The sequence below is a fragment of the Myotis daubentonii genome, chromosome 10 (genome assembly GCF_963259705.1).
Source record: "Myotis daubentonii chromosome 10, mMyoDau2.1, whole genome shotgun sequence".
NCBI lineage: Eukaryota > Metazoa > Chordata > Mammalia > Chiroptera > Vespertilionidae > Myotis > Myotis daubentonii.
This window is the reverse complement of record NC_081849.1, coordinates 2,046,454-2,073,993: the sequence shown is the minus strand read 5'-3', so window position 1 is coordinate 2,073,993 and position 27,540 is coordinate 2,046,454.

Here is a 27,540-nt window from a genome sequence, read left to right as displayed (position 1 = left end):
AAGTCCTCACGGGAGGATTTTTTCCCATTGGTCTTTAGAGAGAGAGTGGATGGGAGGACGTAGGTGAAGGGAGGGAGAGAGCAAGAGAGGGAAACATCGATGGGAGAGAGATACATCCACTGGTTGCCTCTCTCACAAACCCCAACCGCGGTCAGGATCAACCCTGCAACCGAGGTATGTGCGCTTGACTGGAAATCTAAGTTGCGCCCCTTCGGTCCTTCGATGCTCTAACCACTGAGACAAATGGGCAGGCTCACTAAGAATTCTGGTACCTCTCACAGCCTCTTATGGCCGGATGACTTTGCACATAATGAAAATACCTACCTCTATCTGATACCAAAACATCCTCAAACTCAAGCATTATTCCAGTGTAGATCGCGCTGCATCCTCTCCTCTTGGTTTAGCCCTCACAGCCTTTAAGTTCTAGTCTTATGAGAGCAGACAATTGGTCTAGTGACTTCCTCAACACGTCAATCCATGAACAGAAGGGATTTCTCCAGTTCTGATGGAGGATTCCAGTGCACAGCTGCACCTCTGCTATTTCTTCCCCCACAGCGCCACCTGCTGACACGGCTCACACCACAGAGAAGGGACCCGCTCCTCAGTGCTGGGGCCCCAAGTTGGTTGAGCATCTTCAGGGACCAAAGCAGCTTGAAGGGCAGGCAGTGCTCACAGCGGTTCAGAGTTCGGGCCCCGGAACCTGTCAGACGCGGGTTCGGGTCCCAGCTCCAACACTGATTCTCTGGGCCAGTGCTGACCCTGGTCAAGCATTCCTGAGCTCCCCTCCCAGCTCTGAACGGGGGACAGGAATGGAGCCGACCTCCCACGGCAGCTAGAACTCAAGGAGACGGACAAAGTGGGTCAACTACCGAAAGGCTGCTGAGCCCAGAAAGCCCCCTCGCACGGCTGTCGTTACTAACTGCAGCCCCTGACCGGCTCACTCACGGATCCGAACCACAGCGGGGATCTGTCAAGCAGTTTTTTCTCAGAAGGTTTTGCTAACTCAATTGGGCTGATTATAGCTCATTCATCAACTTAGCCAATCACACCAGTGGACGTGATACATGTCCAAAAGTGTGAGGAGCCAGGATGAAAACCTGAGGCCACAGAACCCTCTGGAGAAAACAAATGCTAACAAGGCAGTAAGCTTCATGATCATTTACCTGCACGTGAGTGTTTCCCTGACTTCACCTCCTGTGAGACCGGGAACGCAAGCAGCAGCCCCCAGACAGTGTGCCTGCGTGCGCACACTTCATTTCTGCATCTCGAGTGACACAGCAGGACTTGCAGTGGTGACTGCCACCAGGAACGGCTGGTGCACCTGTCACACTCACAGGGCGCCTTGTCACGGCCCCGGGTCCTGTCAGGGCCTGTCACCCCAGCCCCTGGGAGCCCACGAGTCTCGGGCCTGGCCCGGTCTTCAGAAAGTCCTAGTGTCCTTCATCAAATTGTTAACTTCCTCAGGGGGCATGTTTGGCAGGTTTATAGGCAAATAATCAATAAAATGATATTTCAAAGTGAATGTGAAAACTAAACCACCTTTCAGTCGATGGCTTTGTTTAATTGGTTCTAAGAGAACCCCCCCCCCCGCCCCCCCGCCGCCAACCTTCCATCTCTGAAATCAGGATGCAGCTTGGAGCATCCCTCCCAGTCACTTTCGGCTGGTGGCGATTCTGACAAAACCCTCACTGCCACCACCCGATCACTTTCTTTCTATGAGCACAAAATCGGGCAGCTGACAGCTGACAGCCTCTTAGATCCCAGGAAACATAGGCAGCACATGCAGCTGCAAATCCACTGTGGACCCAATGGCTCACTCCCATCACAGCCCTCAATGAGCAGGTCCAGCGCCCCCTGGTGGGAGGACTCAGGGCCAGGTCAGGTGGGAGAAGAGAACCACACCTGCTTTTCAGAGCCACAGCAAGAGCAGAGCCCGAGCCTGGCTGAAGGCCTGGCAGATGTCCTCGACGGGTTACATGGGGGCTCTCCCGACAGAAATGGCTAATCCGAGGCCTGGCAGAGACCAGGAGCCCCAAACACATCCTCTCCTGAGCGTGTCTCCGCGGTAACTGTCTGGAGATCCGCTCTGGATATCCGAGGACCCACCACAGTGTACGTGATAGGGAGGCTCCTCATGCTGAAGGAACTAAATGGTTCTGGATGAAACTGCCACCACAGTGACGTGGGCTTACATGTTATTCTTGGGTGTTCACACACCTGAGGGCGCAGACGGGGGCGTGCGGAGCCCCCTTCAGGCTCCAAGCACACGTGTGTGCACCCAGCTCGCATCTCCTCGGTTCTGCCCTGACCTCGAGGAAGGCCTGAGATCCTCCCCTTCACTGCCCTCCTGCAGCCAGGCCAGCCCCTCCTACCTTTTGGTGGGGGCACACTGCGGGCGTCTCCCTTCTCCTCCCAGTATGAGCATGATGGGGTGGCCTCCGGGGGCCCAGGAGGGCTGTCTGCTGGTGACTTGGCTTGTCTTCGTGAGCCATCTCTCTGGCGTTGGAACAATTTGAGGAAGGCTCTGGCTCGACTCCAGCGCTTTTTCCTATTAGGAGTAGAGGGTTAGGACACTGCCAACCCCCACTGCCCCTCCAGCCGGGGAAGCGGCCCTTCACTTGGGGTTCAGCACCAGGTTCCCCACGAATCTGCATCGCCAGCACCAGGATCATCGCATGTGGCCTTGGCGTGGAGCACCATTTGCAGTTCATTCGCACAGACCCAGGGACGGGAGAAGCGTTCTCTGTGGCAGAAACCCGCACTAGCCTCTCGGGAAACAGAACCTCACATGCAGCCTCCACTCTGCGTCACCGGGAGGCACCGGGAGAGGTGCTGTGCTCATCTAGGTGTGCTGGCAATTGTGCATCCCAGGGCCATGTCAGGGAGAGTCAGGGCCTCCTCATTTCCCGCTGGAGCTCCCAATAGTGAGACAGGCGGGCAGACTTAGCCCCTTCCGGGCACTGAGGAGTCTGGGTGAGGGGGGAACAGGGTGGTCCCAGTGGGCCATGTGGATGAAAAAGAGTGGACACTGGCTGGTGTGCCCCAGGGTTAGAGCAGTGGCCCAAGCACTGAAGGGTCAAGGGTTTGATTCTGGGTCAAGGGCTTGTACCTGGGTTGCAGTTTTATCCCTGGACCCACTGGGGGCGTGTGCTGGATGGCAACCAATCAATGTGTCTCTCATATTGATGTCTCTCTCATTGATGTCTCTCTCTCTTCACCCCAACCATTTGTTTGGCTCTACTCTCTCCAAAAATCAATGAAAAAAATCCTCAGGTGAGGATTAAGCAAAATTAAAATAGCCCTAGCCGGTTGGGCTCAGTGGGTAGAGCATCACTCTATGGACTGAAGGGTTCTGGGCTCCATTCTGGTCAAGGGCACATACCCGGGTTACAGACTCAATTCCCGGTGGGGGGTGTGCAGGAAGCAGCCAATTAATGATTCTCTTTCATCACTGATGTTTCTCTCTCTCACCCTCAGCCTTTTTCTCTGAATTCAGTTAAAATATACTAATATATATATATATATATATATATATATATATATATACATATATATATATATATATATATATATAGTAAAATAAAAATGAATCAATGAAAACAGTGAACTTAAAGGGTAATACAGTGCAGCTAACCGGAAATGGAGGCATTCTAATGTCACAAGAAGAACCGCAGCTGGTTCTAATCCTGGCTCTGCCACAGAGCGATACTGTGCTGACTCAACTCGAGTACTTTCCTCATCGAGGCCTCAATGTCCCCGCCAACACAAGGGACAGGAGGAGGGTGGGAAATTATGTGGTTTTGTGATGTCAACAGAGAGCCCTTGCAGGATTCATGGTGATTTGGCCTCAAGGCTGGGCTGGGGCAGGACAATCTGAAGGCCCAGCTCCTGGGGCTCAGGCCCGGACGCAGGGGAAGGCCTGCTGGACGGAAGCCCGCAGCCTCGGGGACCGAGCCGCCCACCACCGGGGCTGCTGCTCTGCAGAAGGGAACGTGTTGGAGAACCACCCTGGGGTCCAGAGACTCCAGAGGAATGGAGGGAAGACCAAGAGGTTCCTGCGACTGAAGACCATGGGTGCTGGCCCAGGTGTCCTGCCCACGCTTCCTTCCCAAAACAGAAACATGGCTTTCTAGGTCCTGAAACCTGGAGACACAGCCTGATAGTCCTGCTTCAGTGGCTCTAATCCAGACTCTCTGCCCCTTCAACAGGACATGGCAGCTGGCATTTGCCATCCCTCAGAGGATAACCCCGAGGAAGGCCGGAAAGAAACTCTAAATTCTTTCAGAGCTGGGAAGGAGGTGCGCACAGGGGACCTGCCATAGAGGGGAAGGTGCGGGCCCCACACACTGGTCACTGCTCCACATGGCTTTCCCCACTCGTGAAAGAGCAGCTTCCTGTTCTGAGTTGAAGTTCCTGCTGCTGAAGTCAACTCACTTCCTAGGAGCAGGACACTGAGCCTCCTGAGGATCCCCAATTCTGTCCTCTTCCGCCTCTCCTGTAGGCATAGTCTGCCGGGTGTCGCTGGAAACAGAGGACAAAGAAGAACAGTCTGGTTTTATATAAAACGTGTAAATGGACTCATCGGCCCCGGCTGGGACCTGGCCCAGAAGGGCCGGCATTTTCCTGGGACTCGGGCATCACGGTGCTCATGACCGTCAAGCTCGCCGAGTGGGGAAGATGGGGAGGGGAGCTTGTGGCGTGGGTCCGGGAACCCTAACACGTGAGGAGACCTGCTGCAGCACCAAGGAGCAGGCTGGACCTCATCTCAGGAGAGCAAGCCCCGAACCATGTGAAACTCAGGATGGCAAACCCGTGGGCCTTGACGGCAGAGACCCTGGTTTCCTTGCTTGAACATGAGTCCCCTGGATCAAGGCAGCAGCTCAGGCTCCTTTGGCCCTGAGGCTGCCGAGGTCCCACCTAAGACACGGGCTTTTCTGAGAGTTCACCGTGAAGTGAGCAGCTGTGAAAAGCCATGACTCGCAAACCGCTGGGCCCAGGACCTGCTCCCAGCGGCCTTGGCTCGGCATCTGTTCTTCTAGTCTGTGTTCCTCTCTTCCCTCAGCCGTGCTGCTGGGCCGTATGCTAGAGCGTTTTCCCATCTGGCTCTGACCGACCTCCACCACTAGGTGCACAAATTCACACAAGACAGGCCCCCAACCCGCCCCGGGCTGGGAAGACTCCACTCGGAACAGCTCAGGAAGCCTGCCCACTCCCTGGCCTCCTGCACACACTGTTTAATGCAAAACCATCATCAGATCATCCCCCTGGGTACCAGGCCCCGATGCTTCTAGTTGGCACCTACCCAACCTCTGCTGGTCATTGGGACCCGCTGCGCTGTAGAGAGCCAACTCAGGCCACGGTCATTTCCACCCCAACCTACAGTGTGGCTTTCCCTGTAAACCATCCTGGGTAGGTGGCGAGCCAGCTGTAGATGAGCAGAAGAATCCGGGAGAAAAGTGAAGCGGCACCGTGACCCCGGGGGGCTGGGTCAGTGCCCCTGTGGCCCTGTGACCATGTCCCTCTGTCCCTCGTGGCCAGCCACTCCCCATCACAAGGAAGGACAGGCCTGCAGCTCAGCACCGCGGGGTGAAGACCACCCTGGGCCCACCAGATGCATCTCGGGTCACTTGACTTCCAACCCCAGGTTTCCAGCACCAAGCCGCTTCCTCCTGCCTCCTCTCTGGCAGCTCCCTCGGCCCTTAGACCAGCCTCCCGTAAACACTCACTCCCAGGGAATCTCACTCCTTAGCAAGGCATGGAGGCCTTCCCCATCTGAGTGCCCCCTGCTCCAGCCTTCCCTCCTGCCACTGCCTGCACCTTCCCTGCACCCCGACCACCCGTGCTCCACCTTCACGTCCCCCCATCCCCCCCCCCCCGGCTAGCCCTGTCCCCATCCGGGTCAGCTGCAGAACCCCAACTCCCACACCACGCTTCCTTCTCCGCCACCTTGGAGCTCCTCAACATCTTTCTGCTGGGCACACAGCTCTGCTCACATGCCATCACCCCTGCGGGTGCGTGGCCACCAGGTCACTGGTTCTGTGCACCTCGCAGGGCCTCCGCCACAGCCAGGTCCGTGTCGTGTCAGCAGAGGAAGGACAACCGCGACGCACCCACAACCCTCTCTCCAGCCCCTCAAGCGGAAATCAGACAGAGAACGGGCTCAACCCGCGACCTGGATGGCTTCCCTAGGTACCTCTCTGTACCTGTGTCATCATTTTTAAACTGAGCTTAATTCCAAAAGCAGATTAAGAAGCGGGAGGCAGTGGGCCATGTCGTTGAAGCCAGCAAAATCCAACCACCGCTCCTTGCAGAATTCTAGAGCCATTCCGGGGAAAGGAGAGCAGGGTGCACTGGGAAGATGGTCTGTTCCCTTGCCCTGGGGACACCAGTTGGCCCGCGGGCTCTCTGCCCAGAATGTGGAGGCCTGGGTGTGGAGCTGGAAGCCCGCAGCCCTGTGAGGACAGGTGTCGGTCACCCCTGCCCCTTACACGTTCTCAGTGCAGTGCTGGTCACATGCGTCCAGGATGCTCTGGTTCAGCTCTTGCAAGGTGTCTATCTCCCTCCTCAGGCGACATTTATCCTCTTGCCAGTCCTTCTTCGCACGGGTGAGCGACTGAAACACAGATCAACAATGTCCTCAACACCACGGGCCCCTGTGACTCCACTGCTGGGAAACTGCTCCCAAAAGGAGAAAAGGGCCACGTGCATGAACATGGCCATTGCGGCATGAGCTTCACCAGTCGCAAGGACCAACACAGCCAATGACATGGGGATGGCCGAGTGCACCGGCCAGTCGCGCAGCCCTGCCCACATGTGGCCACTGAGCACTGAAAACACAGCCAGTCTGAGCAGAGAGGCGCCATCAGTGCAAAATGTACAAGAGGCTCTGAGGACTTGACAGCCATTTTTCAAAAGAATGTAAAGTATCTCATTAGGAAGCAGCCCAAAGGGTGTGGCTCAGGTGGTGGAGCGGCCCCCCATGCACCAGGAGTTCACAAAAGAGATGCCTGGTCAAGGAACACGCCCAGGATGAGGGGTTGATCCCCAGTAGGGGGCGTGCAGGAGGCAGCCCATCAGAGGTTCTCTCTCATCATTGAAGTTCCCATCCCTCTCCCCCTCTCCCTTCCTCTCTCTGACATCAGAAAAATAAATGCCAGGCTGGATAGGAATTCGGGGCTGAGGTTGCTCAACTCTCCACCCAGAACATCATTGGGCTGGAGTGGCGGGAAAGCCCAAGCTTTGGCTTCAAACAAACTGAGTTCAGACCCAACCTCAGAGGATGAGGATGGGCGCCAGCTCACAAAAGCATTGTGAGAATTCAGTGAGATGACACGGGGAGCACAGAGCAAAGAGCTCAGCCGTGAGGACAGAATGAAAACAGCACTTAGCTGCTTCCATGCACGCCCCCCGGCCCTGCGAAAAGGAAAGGTCAGGCCCTAACCAGTTTAGCACAGTGGAGAGAGCATCGGACTGCAAACTAAAGGTCCCAGGTTCGAAACCGGTCAAGGACACATGCCCAAGTTGTGGGCTGGAACCCCGTGGGGGTGGTGCAGGAGGCAGCGGAACCACGATTCTTTGTCCTCATAGGTGTTTCTATCTCTCTCTCCGTCTCCCTTGTTCTCTCAAATCAAGAAAAATATATTTAAAAATTGCAAAAAGCAAAGGTTGTTGAGAGGTCTTTTCTAACACATCCCCACCAGCCAAGGTGCTTGTCCCCGTTAAATGCCTCTGGCTTCCTCTCGGCCTCTGGGTGACATTCCCACACAGTCTTTGGGCACAGGTGCCAATGAGGACCCACTCGGACCTGGCTGAGCCCCAGGCTGTCAGCCCCGGGCTCAGGCCCGGTGTCCTGAGGGCGACCAGCCCCCGGCCTCACCTCACACTGCTTGCTCAGCTTAGTGAGCAAGATTTCCTTGGGCAGTTGCTCCGCCTTGAGGTCTCGGTACTCGGCCTGCAAGATCCGCCTCTTCCGCTGCACCTCCTCCAGGGAGGCCTGCAGCTCCTGGATGTGGGTGCGTAGCTCCTCCTGCTCCGCCTGAAGCAGCTCAGTCCAGGAAGTGAGCCTGTGGGTGGAGAGCCACAGGGCCCAGAGTCAGGAGCACTCCCAGCCTCTGTCCCATGGACACCTCAATCACACCCCCGTCCTCTCTGGGCCTCAGGTTTTCCCCTGGGAAATGAGGGCTGAGCACATTCAGAGGTTCTTAAACTGTGTCCGTTGGGGTTCTATGCGGCCACCCCAGCTGCCACACTCTGGGCTGGGACACAGGACAGGCAGGCTCGGACACAATTCAACAGAGCAGCCTGTGAAAAATCCTTCCCGTGGAAGGCTTTGCACGTCTGCCTCCTGGGAAAAAGGGTTCTTCGACTGAAACACTTTTGAAAAACATGGAATCAGAACATCTTTGCCCTGAAACTCTGCCTTTGCCCAGCTCTTCTCCCCAATTCCAAGTCCCTTTCTGATCCCAACTCCTGACACAAATAAGAGATTCTGGAGCATTATGTAAAGCCACTGACATCATCATCATCATTTTCATTGGCATAATTACCCGACTGGCTTTCCAGGGGTAAGGGTTCTACCTGAAATCTCAACGACCAGAGGCTCATGGACTCCATGTGAACACAGATGGGCCCTGTGAGGCCCACACAGTCTCCGTGATTTAATTTAAATTAATTAGTTATTCAATATTTCTAAAAATGTTCCATTTCACATCAACATTCAGCTACCGAGATTCTGGGAGGGTGGGGAGAAAGCATCAAGCAAAGGCCCTGGCAGGGGCAGCTGAGCAGTGATAGCATCAGCCTGTGTCCGGAACGGTCACGGGTTGAATTCCCAGTGGCATGTCCCTGGGCTGTGGGATTGCTCCCCGGCATAGAGGGGTGTGTGCTGTAGGCATCCAATAGATGTGTCTCTCCCATCGCTGTTTCACTCTCTCCCTCCCTCCCTCCCTCCCTCCCTCCCTCCCTCCCTCCCTCCCTCCCTCCCTCCCTCCGCCCCTCTCTCTCAGAAGGGCAATGGAAAAAGTATCCTGGGATGAGGATTAAATAATAAGAAGAATAAAAAAGTAGAAACAAAAGGATGGCCTGGCAGCCCGGGTCCGCCCCGCAGCTGACCGCCTTCAGAGGGTGTGTATTCTCCAGGAGGGCCTGCCCTGCCGCGGACACTCTCTCCCCACCTCCTGGACCTGCCTGGCCCCGCAGGCACCTGACTTTTAGCTCCAAACATATTAAAACAAGGCTGTGCGAAGGAAGGCTTCACGTGGTCAGGCCACTGGGCTGAGACAAGACCTGGATTTGAGTCCTGACTGGGCCACTACACTCAGGACTGGCCCGAACAAGTTATTGAATCTCTCTGAGCCTCTTTCCTCATCTGTTTGAAAAGAAGGATAAAAACGCAGTCAATTCTCAGGATTCGCGGTATACTGTCCTATGGAGCCCCCGCGAGCACTGAGCAGTGTAGACTGCAACTGTCCCCACCAGTTCCTGTGAGTCTCTGACCACATTTCTGTCAAACAATCAAGACATAAGGACGCTTTGTGCCATATGCTCACTGGGACAGCCAACAGCACCAGACCTCGGGCCTGAACGACCCTCATGTGCCACTCAGATATTTTCCCTGAGGCCCAGCGCAGCATGCACTTGGGACACTAGACAGCACTGCAGCACTCCATCTGGGGGCCGTTCCAAACAGCGAAATCGCCACCAAAAAGCAAGAGAAGAGGACTCCATGGCACTCCATGGACCACAGAAGGGACGCTCGTGTGCAGTGTGAGAGCTGAAACAGGCAGGAGTCAGAGGCCTTGTTCAACCGCAGCTGCAAATGTGCACATCAGGCGATTCCAGGATCTCGCCCGATGGACAGGCCCCTGACAGGCCATGGGGACCAATGGGGGGTGACAAGTGCATCTCAGCGAGGAGGTGAGTTCGCCAACAGGGAACGCGGGAATGACGTGGAGCAAGCATATGTCCTTCTGGAATGGCTGGTGAGAGAGGATGAAGATGCCCGTGCCCAACACAGTCATCACCATCATCCATGTGGGAGGGGCGGTCCCCCACACCTGGACGATGCTCCATCCCAGCCACCAGCTGGAGGCCCTTCCCTCCTGACCATCAGCTGTGACCGTGACAGGGTGGGTGAAAGGGCACCATGACCAGGGGACTCACCTGAGCTGAGCTCAGCGGGAGCTGAGGGAGTTGGTGTGAATGAAAGGGGGCAGATGCCGCTGCAGGGGCGGGGCGGTTACCTTTCATTCTCTTGCCGCAGCCTCTCATTCTCTCCAGTGGCAGCGGCAAGGGCCTTGGCCTCCTGCTCCTGCTTCAGGGCCTCCTGGACTTCGGGCAGCTGCTTCTCCTGCTCCCCCGGCTCCGCCAGCTCCCTCTCCTCGGCCCCCTGTTGGTTCTGGGGGCCCAGACTGGAAGGTTCCTCCTGCCCAGAGGGAAAAGGTGAGGATGCCTCACTGGGTGCAGGCCCCGGGGAGCAACAGACCCCGTATCCCTGCACCCCCACACGCAGTGAGGGGCCAAGAGCAGGGCAAGTGCAGACCCCAAAAGAGCAGGGACCCTCGGGCAGGCAGCACCAGCTGTGCTGAGTGCGGTTCTCCCAGCACTGAAGGAACTGCGCTGGCCGGGCCCACATGGTGCTACAAGAGCCCTGCGCCCTCTCCACAGTCAGGACCTTTAGGGGCACAGGATGCCCGCTCTCTGGATCAGCTCCTTGGCTGCCCTCTGTGACCACATGTAAAAGCCTATTTTTTTTAAAGTACATAGAGATCAACCAAAGGACTTCTATGCAAGCTTATAGGCCTAACCAATGGACACGGCCAACATGAGGCTGAGAGCATGAGTTCCCTCCCCCCACCAATAGTGGGTAATGTGGGGATATGGACACATATGTAATAACTTAATCGACTGTGGTGGCTGGTAAGCAAGGAGGCATGGAGGAGTGTGCTTGCCTCTGTGGCTTGGGCTCTTCTCGGGGATGTGGGTGTCCTCAGGAGCGCCAGGGCCCGGCTGAGACAGCAAAGGCCGAGGGCAAGCGGTGTCCTCAGAAGCGCGAGCGCCACGCTGAGAAGGCAGCGGCCAAGGGCAAGCTGGCCCCGGCAGAAAAGCACCTTGAGGCGGACGCCGCAGCGGGGTGCTGGATGGGGAGTGGAAGAATCGCGAGCCCCAGGCCGCCTCCGCACTGCTAGCTGCAGGACCTGCGGGTGGAGATGCTGGTGGTTATCTTCGCCTCGCTCCCCGTCACCGACCTGGCCAGCCTGGCCCAGGTCTGCACCAAATTCCGCCACATCCTGCACATCGACAACATCTGGAGAAGGCGCTGCCGGGAGGAGCTTGGCGTTTGTGAAACTTTGCAGAATCTGGGGGCGGTAGGTACCTCTTACCGAGAAGTCTATGCGAAGCTGTTCCAGCCATACAGACACATTTTGGGTTTGTGGGGGCGAGATATTGAGCTCTATAAAACACTGCTGTATGTAGCGGTGGACGGCTTAGGCATTACTGGTTGGACGTACAGGCCTTGTCTTAACACCCATGTGGACGGCCCAATGCAATTCAAGCCTGCGTTCCGAATCCGCCTGAAGGAGCGGAAATCAGCCAAGGTGGAGTGCATGGAAGGCCGCCACCATAGGCCCCACCGCCGCCACCTGCAGATTCGGAAGGATAGGCTCACCAGCCAGTGCAAGAAGAGAGACCACCCAAGGGATTCACCAATGCGGCTTAGGGAGGAATTCCAGACGGCGCTGATATGGAATGTCACAGTGCGGCATCACTGCCGGACCTACCTCCGCCTCTACCTCCCGCCCAGCCATCCGGACGACCTCATCAGGCCAGGCCTCTTCTAAGGCAAATGCGATCGCTTGGGCCTCATGATTTTCATGCTCATCTTCCACGGGAAGTGTGCCAGGCTCACGCACATCACGGGAATCGCATTCCACATATTAGAGATCCACCTCACGCGCCGCATCCAGCTGCGAGATGGCGAGATCTTCCGCGACTTCCACGAGCTCTCCAGCGTGGTCCGGGAGATGGAGGAGCAGGTGCTCCGGGAGCAGCAGCAGCAGCAGCAAGAAGACGGGACCGAGGAAAGCGAGGGCCATGGCTGGCAGAGCCCTGCCCAGCCCAGCGTCGGGGAGTCCGGGGCTGCAGCTGCAGAGGAGCAGCCTGTCCCGTTTGTTCTGCCTGTGGGCGTGAGCCCAAGGGACCAGAACTACCCCCGGACCTGCAGGATGTGTTTCTATGGCGTGGAAACTGTTCCCGTATGTCCCTCAAACTGGCGCTACCCTGGAGTCGTCATCCTGTTCGATGAGAACCACTTGGGGTTCATCGATCTGGAGGAGAAATCCTTCATCCTGCTTGGCAGAGTCCAGAACACCTTCCAGAATGTGGAGGCAGCACCCCCGCAGGCCTTCCTGGAGATGCTCAAGAACATTCACCCCCGACCACGTTTACCACCCGAGAGGATATTTGATGTTTAGAGAGGGTGGGTGAGAGAGGGAAAGAAAGAAAGAATCGATGTGAGAGAAACACATCAGTTGGTTGCCTCCTGCCCAAGCCCGGAACAGGGCCAGGCTAGGTAGGGGCCAGCAATTGAGGTCGAAATAAACCTTAGACCAGTAGTTCTCAACCTTCCTAATGCTGTGACCCTTTAATACAGTGCCTCATGTTGTGGTGACCCCGAATTTCATTGTTACAAATTGAACATAATAAAAGCATAGTGATTAATCACATTAAAAAATAATAACTTAATCTATAAAAATATTTTAAAAATAAAAGAAAAAGAAAAATTACATAGAACATCAGTCAGGATACAGAATATCTGAACAACACTAGCAGCCAACTGACCCTGATCTTTACGGAACAACCATCCACTGGGCACAGCCAGCAGCACCGCCCTCCTCCTCCCCTCAGTCCTGTCAACCACCACCAAGATGGCCAGTGTCCCTGGGAGGCAACACCTGCCCCCGCGGCCGGCAGCGGCTGAGAATGGCTGGTATGAGCTGCAGCTGAGCGAGGGAACTGGTCACCCAGGAATCACTGATCAATGACCAGGACACGGCTGTGATCCCGGAGGCTCCCTCGGGCAGGCGGGGGCGCCAGGGGGACATGCGCTCTGGAGGGCCTACCTGCATGGCCCTGGAGGGCCTCACGGTGTTGGCGATGTTAGACTGGAGTTCTCCCTCCAGCTCTTCCTTTTGGCTGTTGGCCTTGTCCTGGGTGAGTTGGGTCCCCAACTCTTCCAGCTGCAGAGCCAAAGACCCAGCCCGTGCCACAGTCAGGTCACAGAGTGAACTTGGCTTGAGAGCAAGCCCCAAACCTGTCACCCCACGGGACACCTGGCCACCGGCTTGCCCGTCTATTCCGGACACCGCCCGCTGTTACCTCTTTCCGGAGCTGCTGGTTCTCCTGCTGCAGTGTCTTGACTGTGCCCTGGAGGGCATGGGTATTCTCCTCCAAATCGGTGATCCGCGTGCAGGCTGAAGAGCAAAGTGCAGTCAGAGCCCATCTTCCAGGGCCTCCACTCCCCCTCTCTGACTCTGGCCCCGAGAGGACCATCCCCCCAGACGACCACCCCCCCACCCCGAGGCCTAGGTGTGAGGGCCGGGGATGGTCAGCTGGGTGTCGTTCACAAGGTGCTGTCGCTGTTGGTTGTGGCCCCTGTGCTGGCTCAGCTGGGGGCCGGTAGGGGAGCCATCCAGAGCTTAAGAAGAAGGCAGGTGACCGTGGAGAGGCCAAAGCAGAAGTTCAAGATGGTGGAACTGCTGGAACCACTTTTTACCGAGTTCCAACCTGACTGTCTAGTCAAGGATTTCAGAGACTCACAGAGACGGCAAAGACCTGGCATGGTCCGGGCCAGCCGTCAGAGTGGGGGGGTCTGGGTGGCTCAGCTGGGGAGTGGGAGGCACGGCAATTGACCAGTATGTCTGCGGGGGGTAGTGGATCTGGGCCGCGTGTGTTGAGGACTTGCCACCCGTGGGTGAGGTCCTTCGGGAGGAGAGGTCACTGAGCAGCCCCTGCCCAGGGAGACAGAGAGCAGACTGCACCCATCTGCCCGAGGTGGACATGAACGGAGGAAATCAGCCCAGGCCTCTGTTATAATGCAGGTGAGTGAGCACTGGGGAAGCTCCTGCCATCCAGAGCTTTCAATCCCCCAAGGACAGATCTAAGACAGCCTCTGGGGTCAGCGTGCTCTCATCTGGAAGCTCCCGGGACTGTCCACACGGGCGCTGAGAAATCTCTCAACACTTACTTGTAGTTCATGTCCTGACTTCGAGGCTGCCAGGCCCCTCATGTTCCCCTTGGGGAGAATGGCAATGAAACGGTCCCAAATGGCCCCTGAATCACACCCTACTGACTTGGGCTGAGGGTGGGCTGACCCAGGAGATTCATAGCCAAGGGCTCAGCTCCCTGGGTGAGGGAGAAGACACAGCCAGGCTGGCTCCCCGGCGCCAGGGGCTGCTGCCTACCTTCTATCAGCAGCTCTGGCTCCCAGCTCTGGTGGGCGGGCTGGTTCCTCCTCTGGACCTGTTCAGCCTCGAGGGCCATGATGTCCCCCAGCAGCTCCTCAAGGAACTGCTGGGGGATGTGTTCACGATCCTAGTGCAGGAAGAGGGGTGGGGTGAGGATGCGCACCATGGAACCCGCTGGCCTGCCCCGCCCCGCCCCAGTACAGCTACCCTCATTCCCCAGGATGAAGGGCCTCCATGCACCTGCTCACTTCCTAGAGCACAGCTGCACAGAAGGGACTCCAACACAGGGTCCTGCTGGGAGACCTACAGCCACTAAAAACATGCTGACCCAGTGGTAGGTGATGAAGACCCATGAGGCCTCTGTGGTGTCTGAGCAAAGTGACGCACAGCACAGGGCTGTGACGCAGGTGACAGGAGGACGGGCGGCTCTCAGGCCCCTTCGCTGGTGTACCATGTCTTGGAAAGGCCGTAGGGACTCCCAAATCACAGCTCGGCCCACATCCTAATTGCCAGCAGAGACCCTTATTACCAGTCACCCACCTACATCCATCCTTACAGAAAGCAACACGGCAGTCAAGCCCTATCCGTTTTTTTTTTTTTTTAACATCCTATAGAATAAAAACCTAATATGCTAAGTGTCCGGTCATCCATTCAACCAATGAAAGCATAATACACGAATGATATGCTAAGGCCACTCACCAGCTTGCCATGACGTGCACTGACGACCACTGGGGGGCAGACGCTGCAACTGGCAGGTTGGCTTGCTGCTGGGGTCTGGCTGATTGGGGCTGAACTAGACAGGCCTGACATGCCCTGGGGCCCTCCCAGGTTCCCTCCCCACTAGCCAACCTCCTGTGTCCCTCCCCGCCCTCATCATACACCAATGGAGTCCCACTGCCTCGCCTATGCCCTCTCGCAATCAGGGACTCCTCAGGGGCTGTCAGAGAGCCAGTTTCAGCCAAATTCCCGCAGGCCAGGCCAAGGGACCCCTATGGGGCACGAATTTGTGTACTGGGCTGACATGTACAGCCTCGTCTGGTTGGACGAGCGCACCTGCTGACAGGTGCGGGACTTCCCTGAGCCCGTTTCCCTAACAAGGAAGGGGTGGGGCTAAGATCTATCCCGGGTGTGAGGGCTGAGCCTCGGCCTCTCAATTCCACGGTCAGTCCGCTGATCAGGGAGCTGGAAATAAATGGCTGTTCTGGTGAGTTTTTGTTCAACACCCAGTTCCTATGTGAACAGGTCACACACAACCTCTTGGAAAACCAACAGCCCTGGGCAGTTTCCCGGAAACGAGGGCTAAGGCACAGCAAACGGTACTATGGGCCCCTGGGTGTCAGGCACATGCTGGGTGTGGGACACCATGGCTGGTCCCTCGCAGGGTCCCTCGCAGGCCCCCTCAGGGGAGGAGTCCGCGGGGCCTATTCCGGTCCCAGGGCCCAGCACACACCGGGAGCCGGTCAGCTCTTTCCCCTCATCTCTGCTCCCACCCAGGAGCCCTCCCAGAACCACTGGGCTGAGTCTCCCCCGAGCGCCTTCACAGTTTGGGAACACGCATGCACCCGACGTGTCCCTTGCTCTCGGTGGCAGTTTCCCAAAGCTGGCCCCACACACGGTTCTAACAACTGGGAGTGGGCGGTAGCTCCTGCTTTTCCATCTCGTGTTCACTTTCCCGCACCAGCCAGAACCCAAGGTTCTTGGTAGAAGGGAAGCCGTGGACCTGCCGCCAGTGGACACGGTTCTGATCAAAGCCTGGCAGCGGGAAGGGTTTGCTCACAGACTTGGGAGTCACCCGGGCACCGTCTCTCTGCCCATCCCCGGCCCTGCGCCAGGTGCCCTCTGTCTTTGCACATTCACTCCTCACAAGAGCCCTGAGAAGGAGGCAGGGACAGTCCCTTCTCACACAGGAAGAGGCTCTGCACTCACCTACTCTACGACCACCGACTCTTCTTACTCCAACTCTTCACACCGACTCTTCACACACAGACAATTCACACCGACTCCGCACCACCAACTCCGCACCACCAACTCCGCACCCACCGACTCAGCACCCTCCAACTCCACACCCACCGACTCCACGCCCACCGACTCCGCACCTAACATTCCACTGTCTCCTTGGCCCCCCAACCAAACTGCTCTAGGCCCAGCATTCTAAACGGCTCTGCCAGAGGCTCATGCCCCATGCTAACTGCTTTAGGAATACACAAAAATTAGGACACTCTCCCCATGAAGATTAAGATCTATCTGGCACATAAAATATAAAGAAACATAAAGGTTATGTTTATAGATCCTATACCATTATAAATGGAAATTAACCACTTCATTCTGATATGTCTGTCTATGTTTCAAAAAATTATTTTTTCCCATCTGCCACATTACAGAAATTTGATTTGTTCCTTTCAGGGAACAACACAATCATTTTATTTTGTGAAGTCTTACCTACAGAGCCCAGCTCGGAAATTCTCCCCATCGACTGTCAATAGTTCATACATAAGACCCCTCAAGTCCACCAGTCAATTGCCTAAAAAAAAATTTGACAGACCACTCACTAATGTGTAGTTTATAAGAAAAATGAACAAAGTAAAGCTATATATTTGAAAAATATTTTATATACATATATATTTTTAAAAATATATATTTTATTGATTTTTTACAGAGAGGAAGGGAGAGGGATAGAGAGTTAGAATCATTGATGAGAGAGAAGCATCGATCAGCTGCCTCCTGCACACTTCCCACTGGGGATGTGCCCACAACCAAGGTACATGCTCTTGACCAGAATCAAACCTGGGTCCCTTCAATCCCCAGGTCAGCCCTCTATCCAGTGAGCCAAACTGGCTAGGGCTATACTTTATATATTTTTTAAAAAATATATCTTTATTGAGTTCCGAGGGGAAAGGAGAGATAGAGAGAAAGAAACATCAATGATGAGAGAGAAGCATTGATCAATTGCCTCCTGCATGCCCCATAATGGGGATCAAGCCCCCAACCAGGGCATATGCCCTGACTGGGTATCTAATGGTGACCTCCTGGTCATAGTGATACACTCAATCACTGAGCCATGCCGGCCAGACTGGAAAATATTTTAACAAAAGGACTTTGTATATAGCTTTCTGTGCAAGGAGTACTAAATTAGCACATGCAAGAAAGACATTTAGAGAACAAATATACAGGCACCCTCGGAACAGAATTTAAACATTTAGGCTGCCAATCAATTATTTCTAAACTAGTAATGTTTTACTTGGGTTAATTAAAATCTCATTCTTAATTTAAGATAAATTTAAATTGTTTAAAGTAGATGAAATCTTTGGACTTAGATTGGGGGTGAGGGGGAGAGTACTGATTAGCATTTCGATTCATTATCCAGCTCCAATGACTGTTATAAAATTACTGAAAGTGAATCTGGACAAGCAATGGGTCCGGGCTGCTGGTCACTCCTTGAGCCAATGAAGCAGAGACAGGGTTGAGATCATTTATTCCATGAATGCAGCAGAAGGAGAGAGCAGCAGGTCACCCACAAACGTCTGCTCTACCCCCTGTCCCCCACACCCGATAAGCCAGCTGCTTATCTTGGGTAGAAGGACAAAGATCCCATGGGAAAGCAGACATTTCAGGCCTGGGAAAGTAGGAAGGTAGAGTGGTTACAGGTTACAGGCAACTCGGGCTGGGGGTTGGCAGAGGCCGGGTGGCTCCGGGACCAGATTACAGGCAACGAGGTTGCTGATCTAGGCCTTTCTCAGAAAGGAGGGTGGCCTGCATTCCCTTGTTAGCTCCCATGTCCCAGGGCGGACAACTCTCCACCAGATCAGAACGTGATTTCCCTCATTAGAACAGAACAATCATGGTTAACAGAGCACCATTAATATTCCTTGTAATCATAGCGAGTCCCCAACAGTCTAGTCCTGCCCCGAACAAAAGAACAAAACTGAAAAAAATCCCACCTAAAGTGGTTACTTTTTCATAACTATCTCAATCAATTCCTCGTACAGAAGCTATTCCATAAATCTAACCGCCTCCATTTGTCGGCAGCATGATGAGATTTCAATTAATGTTCATTGAAATGTGATGTAACCTGGAAACAAATTTATAGATGCAGTGACCTGAAGTGAGAACACAGCAAATAACATATACTTTAAGGAATCTTGAGATAATGAAAACTATTTATCATTATGCAAATCAAGATTTCAAGAACAGTTGAATTGATGAGCTTATGCCAAAGGGATATAAACTGGATGATAAAATTTCAAACTCTCTGCTCCCAGTTTTCAGGGCCAACATTTTAGAGAAACGATGCAAAATTTATGAACCTAGCACTATTTTTAAGGAAAATACATAAGAATGAGACAGAAAACAGGATGAGGCCGAGTGAAACCACAAAAGAGTGAGCACAAGCCTGGCACAGTGAAGAGCACATTGTACACATTGCATCTCATTCAATCAACTCAAAGTCATCAAGGTGTTCCATGAACTCCCATGGACTGAGCTGTATTTTGGACCACGGATATGCACAAAGGTTAGGAGTCACAGAATGTTTTCTTTTCTAAAAATGGGTCCACGACATGGCCGGTGTGGATCAGTTTGCTGGAGCATCATTCTCTACACGGAAAGGCTGTGGGTTCAATTCCCGGTCAGGGCAAATACCTAGGTTGGGCATTCAGTCTCCAGTGGGAGTGTGTATGAGAGGCAACCAATTGATGCTTTTCTCTCGCATCAATGATTCTCTCTCTCAAATCAATAAGCACATCCTTGCCATAGGATTTAAAGAAAAAGTGGGTTCCATTAGGTCGAAGAAAGTCATTCTCAAATTTTCAGTTATCAATTCTTAGCAACTTCTCCAATAGTTTCAAAGAATACCTTGAAGCTAACTAAACCAGCAATACCATTCTTTTCTTTATACAAGCAGGTTTACCGGCACCCGAGCCTGGTTGGCCTGGTTCAGTGGTTGAGTGTCAACCTATGAACCAGAACCAGGCAGTTATGGTTGGCTTCCAGGTTGGGGCCCATGTCCCAGTTGTCGCCTCCATCCCCAATGCGGGGTGTCCAGGAGAGAGCCAATCAATGGTTCTCATCATTGGCGTTTCTCTTTCACGCTCTGTCTCCAGTTTTCTGTGAAGTCAATAAAAGTATATATAAAATAAGAATTCTCCTCAAAAAAATGAACAAAGAAGTAAGGGTAGAGGATGCCCTGACTGGAGAGGGCGGTGGGTCTCTGCTGTGGCCCCACGTAAAAATATCTGGGGTGGTTACATAGACAAGCCCCTCTCCTGCTGGGCTAACGCCTCCGGTCCTGGTGGGCCCTCTTCCAAAGTGATCAGAAGGTCTATGGTGATTCTGCTGCACAGCCGAGTCCAGCACCACCGGCTAAGTGTGGGGGATGCTGATCTCACAGGGACTCACTGCACACGGGCCCCTCACAGGGTCTCACCGCAGAAACACAGCTGCCATTTGATCCCTCGCAACTCTTGCTGACCAGGCCGGGCACCCGACTCACGGCTCCAACTACCTCCCACCCTTCCACGGTGGGTCCACGTTCACAGGGAACTCACTTCCCCTCTTAGCAATTTCCTCAGTTTCTCCACAGGCTCAGGCTCACAGCCCGGAATCCTCCGTATGTCAATGTTCTTCAGAACCAACATCGTGTCCGGCACACAGTGAACCTTAAAAACATAAAGAAAAGAGAGAGCCATCCATTTCAAATGGCCATCACTTCAACTTGGGAAGAAACAAACCAACTCTGCACGTGGCCACCACTGCTGATAAACCCGATGGTCGCAGGCAGACCATCCCCACTCCAGCCTCTGCAGCCTTTTAACCTCCCCCGGCACCAGACCCCCGCCAGACCTCCACCAGGGCCTGGACCACTACCCACAGAGCTCCCCTTCCCTCTCCTGCTCCCCTCCACCCTCGTCCTCCCACTGGTTCTCCCCCCTCTCTGCACTCCTCCCTCCTGGCCCTGGGCTCTGAGCCACCCCTCCTCTCCACAACATTGGCCAGTCCTTCTCCACCCCTTGCGTGTACACTCTTTAACTTTTCAAGTGGAAAGAATGTCACACTGAGAGAAAAGTTGCAAGCAAGCACAATTCAGAGACCTCCCAGACAAGCCTGTCTGAGATTTCCCCAAGTATTCACTTTTCAGTGAGAGCATTCTCACATCATCACACCCACCCATTCACAGTGTCCACTGTGTATGTTAAGGGCTGTGCGTCCTCAGAGGGCTCAGACCACAGCACATCCCAGTGAGCATTTCGGGTTTCAGGATGGTCGCGTCCTTCCTTTTGAGCCTGTGTCTCCTGCATGCACTGCTGTCCACTAAAGGCCCAGCTGAGAACATGCGCTGACCCCGCCTTCCCTCCCACCCATTCCCCGCCTGGTCAGTTCTAACTCCCACACCCTCTCCCACACCCACATCCACTACCACAGAGCTAATCCTCCCACCACCGTCTCTGACCCCTGAAGGGGGTCTTCCTGCCTGACCACCTCCGTCTTCTACGTTGTAGCCACGGTGACGGTTAGCACGAACCCTTCCCAGGCCATTTTCCCACTCAGAACCCTCCAGGTGCCTCCAGGATCAACGCCCAAGTCCTTGCAAAGGCCTCTGCCCTGCTCCCCTGTGGGCCCCACACGCACCCTCTCCCTGCTCCTCACACATCCCTCGGGGCTCCCCCGCCCTCCCCTATCTCTGATCTGCACAAAAGGAAAAGAGGCAGGAGCTCTGCTCAGCCCTGTGTTCTACAAGGGGAAACTGAGGCTTGGAAGACTCAGGTCACATTGCTGTGCACTGCTGAGCCAGAAGTCCAGGTCGCTGACACCTGAGCCCCAAGCCAACGGCCTTCCTCATTGAACATTTGTTGAACAGATGAGTGTGAATTAAATCGATTCTTAACTCACAAAATACCCGAGTTTTAGTAAAGGAATAAGGTTTGCTCACACTCACGATAAAAACATCTTCATCCCCGGAGCAGACGATAACAGATGGCTAGGGCATGGCCCACAGCATTTCCCCACTTATTTCACCTGCTGCTCAGCATCTGCGCACTTAGGCACTTAGGAGGCAGCTCGAGGGACCCACCGTCCCTGGTCTGGTCCCGGAACGTGCTGCCTGCCCCGCTGGCTTTGCCCTGGTCTCTCTGATCATTGCCAGGGACATAGCATCGTGTTTTCTCAATGAAAATCCCCATTTCTCAGCCTGAACAGGATCAGCTCCTTATCTTTCTCTGTGAAAGTTCCAGTCAGTTTTTCCAACAGGTAGGAGATGCGGAGAGACTGTACCAGGTGGAAGTCATACAAAAGGGCAAGGATGGTGAGCCGGCTGCCACCCTCTGTGCCTGGCTTCCCTTTCTATAGACGTCATCGAACTTCCTCAGCGCGGCCTCCACAGAGGGAGCTCAGACCTGCAGGAGTGAAACAGACCCAGCGTCATCGCACACACCTGACCATCGTGGCAGCACGCTCCTCTCAGGGACCCTTCTTGTCAGCCAGCTGAGGCGTTTATGCTGAAAGAGTCAGTCCTTTTAAAACCAGCGCATCAACTGGTAGGACACCTGGTAGGACACTCACGGCCACGGGACATACCCTGTAAGACCCGGTCTGAGTGTGCAGGGTTGGCACAGGGCCACGCGGACTGCTGGCTGCAGCCCAGAGCAACCCGCCACAGCACTGGGACCTGCCTGTGAGCCACCCTCTCGCCTTCTCAGTCCAGGGGGACCGCCTCGGCCAGCAGCTGTCTAGCTCTTGGAAACAGAGCACCGCACATCTGTCTGCAGCGCTGCACATCCCACAGCCCTCATTCTGAAGTGCAGCTGAGCCCGGAGGAGGAGGCGGGAGCAGTACCAGGTGGGGGCGTGGAGCCCTATGGATGGGACAGTTGGAAGGGAGGCCTGCCAAACGCAGTCCTGCGGGATCTGGGAAGGAAGACCCAGAGACCCAGCAGCCGTGACCGGCCACACAGCCACGAGATGGAAAAGATCAAACTCTGAGGAACAGGAGCTGGAAGAGGAAACCTGGGGGGGAAGAGCAGGTTATGGGGGGTGCCTTCAATTGTAGGTGCAGGTGAGCTTGGCCCGACAGGTCAGAGTGTCGTAAACACGTGTCACTGCTGAAGGAAAACACTAAATGCTAGAAGCCTCCAGGAGGGGCGCAGGTGTGCAGGAGGGAACCATGACTTCACAGAGGCCAGCGCCCATAGACAGGGGCTACTCCTAATTGAATAAATAATACATTTAACCTGTAAACTCCCAATTGGAGCCTTTTCACTAAACATCAGCCTGGAGAGCAAGCCATGACCACGACATTATGTTCAAATAGAACTTAAAAAAGAGAAATTAGCCAAGCCGGCATGACTCAGGGGTGGAGCGTCGACCTAGGAAGCAGAATGTTGTGGTTCAATTCCTGGTCAGGGCACACGCCCAGTTCAATCCCCACTGTGGGGCGTGCAGGAGGCAGGTGATCAATGATTCTCTCTCATCATTGATGTTTCTATCTCTCCCTCTCCCTTCTTCTCCTAAATCAACAGAAATTGATTTTTAAAAAGAGAAATTAGAATTCTGCAGATATAAAAATTATGTATAAAATGGAATGTTTGAATGGTTGAATGTTTTCAACACATTAATGGAATTACTTAACTACATCAAATTTTCTCAAAGTTTGAATTTATTTGAAGTCTTTAAAATAAAGTATAGCAATATCTTGACCCATGCAGCTCCTAGGCCAATGGAAACTAAGGAGAAAAGAAACAAACGGGACTACATCAAAAGAAAAAGCATCAACCAAAAGAATAAGAAAGCCCACTGCATGGGAGAACACATTTGCCAATGTTATCTCCAATAAGGGTTAATTCTCCAAAATTTACAGAGAACTCCTACAACTTAACAAAAGGAAGGTAAACAATCCAAACGAAAAATGGGCAAAGGACCTAAATAGATATTTTTTGAAAGAGGACACACAGATGCTAGCGAGGGGAAGCCTTAAGAGAAGATTGCAGAGTAACCCAGCCTGTAAAAACTTTAGCATAGAATTGGCTATTGGAAGCTGAGAGTCACTTTGGCTCAGTTATGAACTTACTTTGCGCTGGATTCAGCAATTGCCTTGTAATTACCCACCTACTAGAGAAATTGTGCCTGGTACGTGTGCCTTGTTGTGTTGTATTGTGTGCCCTTAAATCAATGCAGCAAATCCAAGCAACAGCAGCCTCCTGATCACCACACCCTCTGAGGATCACCAGCTGTACGTGAAGCCTCCCCCCACCAGCCAGAAGAGCCAATAAAGCTGTGAACAGCACCCACCAGAGGAGCTGCTGCCAACTGTGAAACAGCTGTTACCGCAACCGCCCGAGGAGCAACCACAGCCCAAGGAGCCACTGCCATCCAGGGAGCATCCACTGAATGACTCAATGTCTAGATATGTCAGTGAGATCAAACATGGGTAGACAGAGAAACCCCCAAAGGAAAGAAAAGGAGGACTCGCCAGAAAAGCAGCTAAGTGAAACCCAGGCATGCAGCATGACAGAAAAAGAATTCAGACTAAGGGTCCTAGAGTGCATAAACCGGATGGAGGAAAAAATCAACAACATATACAAGAAGCAAGAAGAAACAGATGAAAAAATCAACTACTTAAGTAAGACCCAAGAAGAAATGAAGAGTGATATAGCTGCAATAAAAAACACCATTGAAAGTATCAACAGTAGACTAGGAGAAGCGGAGGACCGAAGTAGTGAATTAGAAGACAAGGAAGCAAAACACACGCAAAATGTACTGCAATTGGAGACAAAAATTAAAAGACAGGAGGAGAGCCTAAGGGAGCTTTGGGACAATATGAAACGAAACAACATACAAATAATAGGGGTGCCAGAACAACAGAAAGAGGAACAAGGATTAGAAAACCTATTCGAAGAAATAATATCAGAAAACTTCATTGAGGTGGGGAAGAAAAAAGTCACACAAGCACAGAGAGTCCCAAAAAAGGTGAACCCGAAAAGACCCACACCAAGACACATCATAATTACCATGGCAAATATTCAAGACAAAGAGAGAATCTTACAGGCTGCAAGAGAGAGACAGAAAGATACATACAAGGGATCTCCCATTAGATTATCAAATGATTTCTCAACAGAAACACATCAGGCCAGAAAAGAATGGACGGAAATTTACCAAGTGATGCAAAGCAAAGGACTGAATCCAAGAATACTCTATCCAGCCAGGCTATCATTCAAACTTGAAGGGGAAATAAGAAGCTTCACAGACCAAAAAAAGGCTAAGGGAGTTTATCACCACCAAGCCAGCAATGCAAGAAATGCTAAAGGGACTGGTGTAAAAAGAACTAAAAAGCTCAGAAAGAAAACAGCCACACACAAAAAAGAATTGGCTACAAACAAGTACCTTTCAATAATAACTTTAAACTTAAACAGACTAAATGCTCCCACCAAAAGACATCGAGTGGCTGAATGGATAAAAGAACAGGACCCATACATTTGCTGTCCACAAGAGACCCACCTCATTAGAAGGGACTCACACAGATTGAAAGTGAAGGGTTGGAAAAATATCTTTCAGGCAAATGGAAAGGAAAAGAAAGCTGGGGTAGCAATACTTATATCAGACAAAAGAGACCTCAAAGAGAAGGCCATAACAAGAGATAAGGAAGGCCACTTCATAATACTAAAGGGATCAATACAACAAGAAGATATAACCCTGGTAAACATATATGCACCCAATGTAGGAGCACCCAAATTCATAAAAAATCTCCTGGAAGATATCAAAGGAGAGATCGACAACAATACAATCATAGTAGGGGACTTTAATACACCACTGACATCACCGGATAAACCCTCTAGACAAACACTCAGCAAAGAAATAGCAATTCTAAATGACTCACTAGATCAGATGGACTTAATTGACATCTTCAGAACGCTTCACCCCAAAGCCACGGAATATACATTCTACTCAAGTGCTCATAAGACGCATTCAAAAATAGACCACATATTGCGTCACAAACAAAGTCTCCCCAAATTCAAGAAGATTGAAATCATACCAAGCATCATCTAAGACCACGACAGCATAATATTAGAAATAAACTACAATAAAAACAACCGAAAATACTCAAACACTTGGAAGCTGAATAGCATGTTATTAAATATTGACTGGGTTACCAATGATATCAAAGAAGAAATTACAAACATCCTGGAAACTAATGACAATGAAAACACAACAATCCAAAACCTATGGGACACAATGAAAGCAGTCCTGAGAGGGAAGTTTATAGCTCTACAGGCCTATCTCAAAAAACAAGAAAAAATGGTAGTAAATCATCTAACTCTACAACTCAAAGAATTAGAAAGAGAGCAACAAGAAAACCCCAGAGTGAGCAAAAGGAAGGAGATAATAAAGATTAGAGCAGAAATAAATGACATAGAGACCAAAAACAAACAAACAAACAAACAAAAAAAAAAACAGAAAATCAATGAAACCAAGAGCTGGTTCTTTGAAAGGATAAACAAGATTGACAAACCTCTAGCCAGGCTCACCAAGAAACAAAGAGAGAGGATCCAAATAAACAAAATCAGAAACGATAGAGGCAAAATAACAACAGACCCAACAGAAATTCAAATGATTGTTAAAAAACACTATGGGCAGCTTTACTCCAACAAACTAGACAACCTGGAGGAAATGGACAAATTCCTAGAAAAATACAACATTCCAGCACTCAATCAGGAAGAATCTAAAAATCTCACCAGGCCAATAACTATGGAAGAAATTGAAGCAGTCATCCAAAAGCTTCCAGCAAACAAAAGCCGAGGACCAGATGGCTTCACAGGGGAGTTTTACCAAACATTCAAGGAAGAACTAAAACCTATCCTCCTCAGACTACTACAAAAAATTCAAGAGGAAGGAACACTTGCAATCTCATTCTATGAAGCCAGCATCACTCTAATACCAAAACCAGGTAAAGACAACACAATGAAAGAGAATTACAGGCCAATATCCCTCATGAACATAGATGCCAAAATCCTCAACCAAATCTTAGCACATCGGATCCAGCAGTACATCAGAAAGATCATACACCATGACCAAGCAGGATTTATCCCAGGGATGCAAGGATGGTACAATATCCGCAAACCAATAAACGTGATACGTCACATAAACAAACTGAAACAAAAAAACCATATGGTCATATCAATTGATGCAGAAAAAGCATTTGACAAAATCCAACACCCATTTTTGATAAAAACTCTCAGCAAGGCAGGAGTAGAAGGATCATACCTCAACATAATAAAAGCCATATATGACAGGCCCACAGCCAACATCATACTCAATGGACAAAAACTAACACCATTCCCCATAAGGACAGGAACAAGACAGGAATGCTCACTCTCACCACTCCTGTTCAACATAGTACTGGAAGTATTAGCCATTGCAATTAGACAAGAAGAAGAAATAAAAGGCATCCAAATTGGAAAAGAGGAAGTAAAACTGTCCTTATTTGCAGACGACATGATATTATACATACAAAACCCTAGAGACTCCATCAAAAAACTACTAGACTTAATACACGAATTTGGCAATGTAGCAGGATACAAAATTAACCCCCAAGAAATCTGAGGCATTTCTATACACCAACAATGAACTTTCAGAAAGAGAAACTAAAAAAATCAATCCCATTTACCATCGCACCAAAAAAATTAAGCTACCTAGGAATAAACTTAACTAAAGAGGTAAATGACCTCTACTCAGAAAACTACAGGACGTTGAAAAAAGAGATAGAGGAAGACATAAAAAGATAGAAGAACATACCATGTTCATGGATTGGTAGAATCAACATCATTAAAATGTCCATACCACCCAAAGCAATCTATAAATTCAACGCACTTCCCATTAAAATACCAACGACATACTTCACAGATCTAGAACGAACTCTCCACAAATTCATCTGGAATAAAAAAAGACCCCGAATAGCTGCAGCAATCCTGAGAAAGAACAAAGTAGGTGGGATCTCAATACCGGATATCAAGCTGTATTACAAAGCCACTGTTCTCAAAACTGCCTGGTACTGGCAAAAAAACAGGCATATAGATCAATGGAATAGAATA